We start from the raw sequence: 10,852 nt of genomic DNA on the forward strand, positions 1-10,852 counted from the left end.
TTCAGTAGTGAACGAAGAACCGGAGTGTGACCGAGGGTGACAACGAGGCACACCACTTCTGCGAGTTCTGTTCAGGAAGCATCAGGCAAACTCCAGAGCAAAAAGGCAAGCATCTAAGTATATTGCACCCTTTGTTTAAATTAAATTGAGTCTAAAATTGATAAATTATGCTTTATGTATATTTGCATGTGTTGAGTCTAGTGTCGGGCTGATATGGGTAGAGCCTATGTTGATGCATTATCTCTACCTTGACTTATCGATGAATCCTTATCCTTGTAGCCTTGGTGATATAGTTTTGTCTAGCTTCGAGGTTTATTCGAAATGCTTAGCAATGCTTAGGTTAAACATGGCCAAATGGGCCGTTCGTGCCGGCCCGGCACGGGCCCGACTCGGCACGGCCCGGCTACAGCACGGCTCAAACGGCCATCTACAGTAACGGGCCGTGCCGTGCCGGCCCGCGTGCCTTCCCCTCGGCCCACGGCACAGCCCGTCGGTGACCGTGCCGTGCCGGGCCGGCCCGGGCACGATTTCGGCCCGGCGGGCCGAAATAGATAAAAAAATATTTAAAAAATGAAAAAATACCTAAAAAATATATAGAAAATAGATAAAAAATATAAAAAATAGATAAAAAAATATTTAAAAATAGATAAAAAATATTTAAAAATAGCTAAAAAATTAAAAATATAAATAAAAAAATAGAAAATAGTGCCGGGCCGGACCGTGCCGGGCCGTGCCGGCTCGAGCTGGGCCGTGCCCGTGCCGGCCCGACTTGACCGGGCCGTGCTGTGCCGGCCCGTCGTGCCGCGCGCTCGGCCCAGGCACGGCGCGTGGCGTCGTGCCGTGCCGGCCCGGCCCGTCGGTAATCGGGCCGTGCCGTGCCTGGGCCGTGCCTACAGTGCCGTGCCTCGGGCCGGCCCAGTAGGCACGGCCCATTTGGACGTCTTTAGCTTAGGTCCTCGATAGAAGTCGAACGATGGTGCTGTCGTTGTTCGCGAGCTTAGGGCTTAATCACTGTTTACATATACAAATATGAGGTTGAGATGAATAGTTGAGGTGTGAGATTGAGGCAAGATGTGGGCGGTGTTAGGGGTATCTTCTACCCAGGAGGAGTCCTCTGGGTAGTTCAGGAGAGGAGCCCGGGTGCCATAGACCGCTTGCATTGTTTAAGGCCGTCCGTCGGTACAGTTGGCTCTAGTACTTACCGTACTCACCACATACTGATCTAATGGTAAGATAAGCTGATTATCTAATGCCGTGCCAAAACTTGCCTTGCGGCTCTATGTCACGTAAGAGAAAAAGAAAAGGAGAAGCAAGGTGGTGGGGAGCCGGAGGTGTCCGGGACATGCTCGCATAACCCCAGTGCCATAGGGGCATTGCAAGTGTGTGGTTCCGGGTACGAGAAAGGTTGACTCGAGTATCCCCTTGTGTGTACTTTCGTGAGTAGCACAAGCCGAATGGTCATCGAGTCGTGTGGGTAAAGTTGTACCCCCTACAAGGTGTAAGAACAATACGAATTACCGCACTCTCAGTCATGAGCATGCTATTGTTTCATTTGTATCGGTCATAGAGTTTACGAATGCGGGATAAGGTTATGGTGTGATGGTTTTGGTTGGTGGTTTGTTGATGAGATACTATGGTTACTATACATACATGTTTAAGTTGTGGTTTACAGGGTAGAAAGGTAGTTGTTTTTTGAGTTAAGTATAGATGCTCACACATATGTGCCTAGGTTGTTTACCGCATATGTTTTACTTAACCTTGTAGCCTACTCTTGCTAACAGCTCAATACATAATCCTTAGAGTCGAGCTACGTATATGTGCTCTATATGGTTTAAGTCTTGCGAGTACCTTCGTACCCATGCCTGCGCTTTCAGGTTCTGCTAGTGAGGGTGATGCGATGTTTGGCTACTTCGTGCCCGCCGATGTAGGTGGTGGGCAAGAGTAGTGCATCCTACTCTGGTGAGGCGTAGCTTTTGGGGTGGAGTCTAAGGGCATATGGTTTCACTCTTCTTTTGTTATTGTTAAGGTTTTAATCTTCCGCTGCGTAGTTTCTCCTTGTGTAAACTGTTGCAAATTGTTGCATGCTTAAGAACTTGTAATATAACTTTAATTACTCGCTCTTTCTTAAGCTATGCTGCGATGTACATGTTGGAAAGGTATGTGTTTCGATCTTGGGCACAAAATATGTGCCGGAACTACCGGGATGGTATTCTGGTTAATCAGTGAGGTTGTGATTATGAATAATGATCCTCTTGATGATTAATTGAAATACTGTTTGGACGGTTCCTCACAGCCGTCGGGCACTACGCCTATTAGAGCATGAAGATCCCAGTACCTGAGGGAATCAGTATCATCCAGGGTTACCCTAAGGCAGGCCTCCGCTGTGATAAGTGGAGTCTCAATATGGCATTTCAGCATCGACCCAACAAGGAATCCAAATACTCAATGATCAAGGTGAACGAGAAGCCTTCATTGTGACCGTGACTATAGCACCTCAAGAAGCAAACCCGACAGCCTGAGGGTTTGGTTCCATGACTAGTTAGGAGCCCATGTAACAACACCTACACTGCCCCCGAAGTAGTAGGGTCATTGCTAATCAGCTTAACCTAGTATGTGTCATTTAAGTTTAATATATTTGTTACAATAGCTCATATGTCGTCGATTAGCTCTGTAAGTATCAAGTGTAAGTACAAAGAGTACCTTCGTAATAATAAAGATCATATTGCTTAGAAAGTCGTTTGAAATCTTTTTTTCCTTACTTGTCTTCTTGTGCATTCTAATGCCTGACAATGAGTTAAGTCGCCTCTTGGGAACTTCATCCTACACGTGCACTCGGGCCGGCGAAAAGATTTTTCTATAACCTAAAGGCAATATGACATCTCTTTGTTTTATTACATCTTTCATTTAGATTGCCTACCCGAAAAACCTTCTCGGGTAGACAGTAGGGGGCTTAACAGGTACTTAGTACTGGAAAAGAAAAATGACATATTGTGTACATTCTAAATGCCAATTCTAACGAGAAGGGAATGATCATTATGTTGTGACTTTGGGGTTGCAAAAAGGTTCCTTATCGTGTTCCACGAGTGCCCAGGGGTTGTGACATCTTCCACTCAAGTGGACCTAAGGTTGACCATAATAAACGCCCCGACTAGTGACTAATGTGTTCTAAACTAATCGAACGGAGAAGTGAGTAAGGATATCATAATATGTTGTCGAACGCATCTAGTATCGGGTACCTTCATCGAATGCAAAAGTGTTTAAGATAAAAAAATCCTAAAAGTGTAACAAGCTATCGAGTTATTTATTACAATTGCAGGATAAAAGTGTAAGGTGATGGCCCAAGCCCAAAGTTCATCACGTCCACATAAGCTTTGGCCAGCCCAAGCATCTCCTCCACCTTCTGCATCGACTCTTCATCTGTCTCCCCTGAGAAGTCCTCTTGGAAATCGGTGTCGATGTTCTAGTAGTGTGCCTTCAGTATGGCTAGCACCTGGGAAACCGCTTCTCCGCGCCTAGCCAGGAAAAGAGCTTGACGATGAGTAGTATAGAACTACTATATCCGGATACCCCAAGGTTCTTGTTATTCTCAGGGCATATCTCTATTTTTCGTAAAAAAAAATCCCTAGACGCATGGAAGCTACTCGTAGATATCTAGGATATCTTGTAAATAGTAAAATTTATCTTTAAGACTAGAAAGGAGGGTCTCCAGAGGTCATACGACACCCCTTATATATATATGGAGCTAAGGGACCATATGGAGGAACAAGTCCATCAAAGCCTTACAAGTCATTCAAGCCCGCAGAAGCACTACGTCTCCACGCCTTATGTAGTTTAGATTTGTATTAGAGACTCGCCTCGATTGCACACAAGTGAGCCCTTTGACTAGGTTAGATCTATCTAGACTAGCCAAGAACCCCCTTGTAATAGTCCTAGAGATCAATACAAGATAAATAAAATGTATGGCTATTATCCCAAGGAAGCTTGAACCTATATAAACCCCCCCATGTACTCTGTGATTCATCTACTCGAAGCATCCCCCTACATCTTTACAAATTTGTGAGATTGGTGGTTTACCAATCGCTACATTTTGTGTTCTTTTTTATCTTCTCTAAACTAAATGCCTAGTGCCCGTAAGATAGGTACACCATTGGTAAGCCACAATCTAGGTCTTTTTACCTATCATGCGCACCCGGATAAGCCCAGACAAGGTCACATGGTAATCGATTTTAGGAAACAAGAGTTTCTACGACTAGAGGAAAAGTATGAGAGTTTAATTATTTTCTCTTACCTCGATCGGCTAATTCATAATGACCAGTGAGAAGTTTTTATCTTAATATCATTGACTACCTATCTGAGTTTTCTTCCAGATAACCAGTGGCTAGATGAATATAATATACCAAGAGGTAACAACATCATATTCTGTGTGTGCCAAAGTAACTTCCTTCGCGTGGAGACGATGTTCTAAGTTATGATCTCACAAGATGCGACAAAGGTTCCTTATTGCATCTTCGAGTGTCAAGGGTTACGATACCTCCCACTCACGTCGGACCTAGGGCTAACCCGATTAAGCTCACTGATTAGTAATGAAGTCATCCTACCCCAGCCAAAGGAGGAAGCGAGGAGCACTAAGCATGTTAGGTTGTTGGTATCTCCTTGGTATCGAGTTCCCAAGAAATCCCAGCGCTTTCATTTACATTATTTTTTTTTACTAACAAAAGAATATGTTTCTATTCCCAATAGTAGGATCAAAAAAAGCCTAACATGGATTAAGTGTTTTTCTCTGACTATCCAAGTACTATTTGGAACTATCATCTTTTGTGCCAAGGTCCCATCACATTTTATGTTCGAGATCTCTTTCACGCATGTGGGGCCTATTGGTATGAAATCCCAGGAGAGGGGCGCATGACACTAACAAATATGCTCAGTTTCCAAACTTCATCATGATCTTTTGCTAGTAAAAGAGAAAAGATTCTTTGACCACCACGCAAAATCTCCGCTGCAATGGTTCAACTTTCAAAAAACCCATTGGAGGAAGAGCAAGATTTTCCCAACCTTCTTGGGATCCCGAGAAGTTAGGATGATGCTTATCGGTTGACTCAGGTTTCCTACTCGAACAAGATCCCTACCCGGAGGCTCACAGAGCTGCACGAAGAAGTCCTAATATCCCGTCTAAATGACCTAGGGCATCCAGATACCCGATTAGACGTGCATCCTACCCGGAGACCCGAGTTCTCACTCGGAGAAACAACCTACTTAGACGATTTCCTCAGCTGGGCTAAGTTTCTTGATCTGTTGTAGCCTCATTTCACATACTGATGGGAGGGCTTAACGATGAGTAATATAAAACTACCATACACTATTATCCTATATGTATATGAATCCCATAGGGTTTCCTAGATTCTCGGAGCATACAATTGTATTCAGTAAAGGAGTTCCTAGATATATGAAAACTGTCTGAAGGTTTCAAGATATCCCTTAAACAAGGAAGTCCATCCCTAAGTTTAAGGATGATATAATCCTACTTAGAAAAGAGTCTGGATGTTATACGACAACCCCTATATATATGAAGACAGGGAACCCTACGGAAGACAAGCCAGAAATAAGTCGCAACCACTACTACATGAATGGTCTTATTTACTGCCTCATTACTGTCGTATCATTTAAAACCAGTAGTGATATAATTTTCACTGCCAGTTTGTAAGAAAAACAGTATCATTGTTGATTTTAGAAAAGAACCGGTAGTAATAATAGCTTATCACTACCGGTTTTCAATATGAACCGACACTAAACCATAGCCTGGACCTGAAATTTTCATTCAGTGGGATTTTAGCTCTCTCGTGTCCACTTGGCTCGATTCAAAATTTTCTAAGTTCGTGTGTTCACGATGCACTCACCTTATCTCTTCCTGCTCCCACTCCCTTATTGCCACATCACTGAGGCTGTCGCCGCCCTCCCCTGCTCCTGCTCCCCTACTGTCGAGGACATCGCCCTCCCCTCCAAGCGGCACGAGCATGGATTTCGAGCGGCGGTCTTCGTGCCAGGGCAGTGGTGGCAGTCAAGCGGCGGCGGAGTCGCCGGGCCATGCTCACTCAGCAGGAATTAGACGGAGCACACCTGTTCCCCCAGCCCCAAATAGCTAACGGAATCACACCTGCTCCCCAAGCCTCGCGCTACCCTCCTCCCCCATCTGCCAGCGATGCCGTCGTGGGCTCACGCAGCGCTCATCCTCACTTCCGTACGCCCTCCACCACCGCCTCCTCATCCTCTTCGTCATGCAGCATCGGGCTGCGCACCACCGTGGAGTCGAGCAGGCTCTTCTGCAAGGTGGTTCCTCCCATCCTAGCCATTTCATACTCTACGGTGAGGCGGGCATATCGATTTGTTTCCGAGCATGTTTATCTTGCGTGTATTGGTTTGATTCCTCGGCGTATGTGTTGCTGCTGACTTGTTGGTTGCTAGGCTTTGACAAGTATGGGCATTCTGGCTGAATTGAGCAGACGATGTGTTTTATATCTGTACTGAATTTTTTCTGGGATGTTTTGCTACTCGAATCGAACTTTGTCTAGATTGGGATGCAAAAGAAGGCCTGAAGCATAATTTGTGGGTACTTGGGTTATTCTACTTAAGTCTGACTGCACTTTGCTTTGATGCTGCGTAGTGCCAATCTGAGCTATGTTGCACGAGGCTCGCCATGTCGGTCTGGACGCCAGCGGGCTAGTATCACCTCATCCGCATGTTCTGTGGCAATAGTCTTCTTGCCGCCGTGTTTCTTGTGTAGGGCGAAGCAAAGCTGAGCTGGCAAGGCAGCGGTGGTGAAGCGCAATGGTGCGCAGTGGCGGTAGCTAAAATCGAGTTGGCTCATTCATTTATTTGTTTGTTTTCTAAAAATACCAATACTATTGGTGGACAACCGCCGACAATGATAACAATCTGACCATCACTGTCCGTTGCGTACAGTTGGTTCCAAAACCTGCAGTGAAAGTCAGTTTGAAACAAACAATGAAGGACTATTATGTAGTAGTGAACATACAGCCGTACAGAAGTCACAAGCTTTCTTACTCGCAATCTACATTGACATCTCACCAAGACTACACGTATAGAGCCCTCGATTAGGTTTATATCTTATCTAAGCTAGATAAGACTCCTCCTTTAATCTGTCTCGAAGTAGGACTATTATATTTTAGGAGGTCTAAATCTGTATAAATCTTCGTGTTTTGACGTATGATTAAGTTACAGGGAGTATCCTCTATTTTATTCATGTATTCGTAAGATCGATAGTTTACTGATCATCGACATATGTGGTTTCTGAATGGTATGTATAAAGGTTTCTGTAATATTAAACCAATAGTTGGTGACAAATGATTGCGCACATACTCTCACCAACATTAGTCAATTTTAGCAAATTTCGTTTCAGGGTAGGTATTCAAGTTGGTCCGTAACACTATAATGTCGGCACTTGCTGGAGATTCTTCTTGCTCCTAGATTGGCCTCTATTTTATTTACAGCTGGGTGCAAAGAACAAGATAAATTATTTATTAGTTTGGATGAATAAGACTGCTGATCTTTTAGTGACTCGTTTCTTCGATTGGTATACGGCCTCCAATGCCTTTTGTGGTTAGAAAGTTGGCTAGCTGTGATTTCAAAATTCAAACAGGTGTTCTTATTTTCTTTTTTTTTTAGAAAAGTTGTTATTTTCAGCAAAGTGCACTGTGAAAGTTTACCAAGTGTTCCTTGATTGGCCTCTATTTTATTTACATCTGGGTGCAAAGAACAAGATAAGTTATTTATTAGTTTGGATGAATAAGACTGCTGATCTTTTAGTGACTGGTTTCTTCGATTGATGTACGGCATCCAATGCTTTTTGTGGTTAGAAAGATGGCTAGCTTTGACTTCAAAATTCAAACAAGTGTTGTTTTTTTTGAGAAAAGTTGTTATTTTCAACAAAGTGCACTGTGAAAGTTTACCAAGTGTTCCTAGATTGGCTTCTGTTTTCGTTACAGATGGGTGGAAAAAACATGATAAATTATTTATTAGTTTGGATGAATAAGACTGCTGATCTTTTAATGACTGGTTTCTTCGATTGATATACGGCTTCCAATGATTTTTGTGGTTAGAAAGATGGCTAGCTGTGATTTCAAAATTCAAGTGTTGTTATCAAAGTGAACTATGAAAGTTTATCTCGTGCTGGAATGGCCAGTTACTAAATGGTACACATATTTACAGCATTTTTTTCAAAACATTGTTACAAAAGGAAACTCTTGTTCGCTGGATTTATCCAAAGGAAAATCAAGATATAATCATGTTCTGCAGGGGTGGGGGACTCGCACCCACATATGTTTCAAATCCTTGTGCCGGACTATTATACACACGCGAGTATGTTGAATGTTAAAAACTTGGTGGTATATACCTTCAACTCAGTGTGCTTGCATATTAGCGTGTACATGTGCTGTCCTTGTAATCATAAAAAATAATACAAATTGGTTAATCATTACAGCAAAGTGGTCGTTGTTTTTTCGATTAACAATGTATGACACATTCGCATGACCTTATAAAGTTGTGGTTGTTGATATCATTACTGCAGTTTACGATGACAACTTCTTATGAATTTGAGCAACCGATTTACACTTTTAACAACCAATTTTTCGATATTATCAATTTAGGAAATACTAAAAACTTGAAGCAGAATATCATAACATGATTCGGAGCCCAGTGTGATTAAAAAGTTGAGCTCTGCCTCATGTGTGATCAATAAATATATAGCCGAAAGCCCAGGACACGCTAGCTTACTCTAAGTGCGTGTACAGACCTGTTTGGCGAAGAAATAATTAAAAAAAGTGTCATCGCAAAAAAAGGTAACTAAAAAGGTGGCGAAAATTCAGTTGCATTGCAATACATAGCGAGGAACCAGCAGCGAAAAACCTGCTAGTAGCTAGTCAAACTGATACTACAACAGCTGCCGATGAATTCAAACGCGCACAGGGTTAGTTAATTAATTACTACTACATCAGGTGATGTGTGCCAGTGTCGTTCCTAACTAAAGCTAACTGTCGATCGGAACGTGTGCCAGTGTGTGACGTTAACACAGTACTTAAGCCCAGGTGATGTGTCGTCCAGACGTCGGCCGATCTCACTTTGATTGGTAACTGAGACTTTCGCTCTGTTAGGAAATCTAAAAATATACAATAGAATTGGTATCTATCTCGATCTTTAAAAGATTTAATATTCGAGTATTGGTCTCTATTTTTTAAGATTGATTTTATTTCTTAAACGTTTTAGCACTATATATATATATATATATGGAGCAGCACCTCTCATTGTAAATAGAGATGAATAAAAAATAGACAACTTTCCTCCTACTCTTGTGTCTCTTTTGCAATTGTTTTCTTGAGTGATAACTGGACTATACCCGGTAACAGCGGTTTTCAACACGTTATCAGTACGAAGCTTTGTCGGAGACTAAGTTAGCGGAACAGATCTACACTGCATTGAGCGGGCAAATCCTGGCCTAGCCTATATGCCTTACGCGGTACGAATCTATTCACAAAAATTGAAAGGTACGGTCGATTCGAAACGTATTCTCGCTACTACTATTTTTGCGTCAAAATAGATATGGAACCGCATGAACAACATTGGAGCGCAAGAAACAGTAGCGAATCGCATGAACAGTAATGAATCGCACGAGCAGTAGCACCGTATGCATGAACAACATATTATAGAGAATGACATTGCATCGTCGATATGAACATGGCCGGTCGGCCCCATAGTCGCTGCCACGCCGCCGGCCAGCAAACCTACGGCCATACCCCTACACAAGAAGGTGGCTTGAGGGCCACCGCCCTAGATCGAAACTGAAAAAAGGGTATACTGCCGGTATGAAGCCGGCGGCTTTCTAGCATCCGCACCGCCCAAAGCGGTGCCACCGCCACCGTGCCAGTCGACTACAGCTCGTTGCTCACCATACGCCTGAAGCTACGCCGCCTGAAGCGGCACCACCATGCGTTGTGCAGGCCGCCAACCACGTCGCACCTCCCGGTTGATGGAGCCGCGCCACCGTTTCTTGAAGCAGGTTGTCTGCTGCCGCCTGCGGCACGCTAGCAAACTCACCCACCACCCGAAGCACGCGCCGCCGCGCGCGTTGTTGCTCCTGTAGGCCCGACCTGTCGCCGATCGCGCGCCGCTGCCTCCTCCCCGGCTAGCACACTGCCACACAGTCGTTTGTAGTCACCACAGCCCCCTCACACCGACCGCTGACGCCGCTTCACAATGGCCACGTAGATGCCTTACTGTAGCGACCATCGATGCTGCCCCGCTGCCAGCTGCTGGCGCCACCCCACACTAGCCACGCAATCGTCGCTCACCGCAGTCGCAGCCCCCTTGCATGCGCCGCCGCCTGAAGTCGGCCGCTGCTGGGTCAGAGTGGCAGCTAGGGTTTGGAAACCCTAGCCGTCCCGTTTTATGTGAAGTACGTGGGCCGGAGTGGGCCAGGCCAGCCTGATGCCAACGGGCCGGCCCAAATAAGAAAGAAGGCTGGTGGGAATAAAGAAAAAAGAGAAAATCCAAAATATTGCATTAAGCCCCCTGGATTTTTCAGTATTTGAGCGCAGTCCCTATCTTTTGCATTTAGGCTCCTAGTTGTTCTAAAAATTATCCGAATGCTCTAATTTATGCATATTAGAGCACGTGGTTTCTTGAAATTATGCAAATCCTAGAATTTTACATATAAACCCTAGGACTTTGCAGAAAATCCTAAAAATACTTTTTCTTGCAGAAAAATTCTTGTAGAATTTAAATTTTACATCTATTTTAGCAATTATGCAGCATTTATTTCTATGTTATTGTTAATGTTTAAATT

The sequence above is a fragment of the Phragmites australis genome, chromosome 4 (assembly GCF_958298935.1).
Source record: "Phragmites australis chromosome 4, lpPhrAust1.1, whole genome shotgun sequence".
NCBI classification, from domain to species: domain Eukaryota; kingdom Viridiplantae; phylum Streptophyta; class Magnoliopsida; order Poales; family Poaceae; genus Phragmites; species Phragmites australis.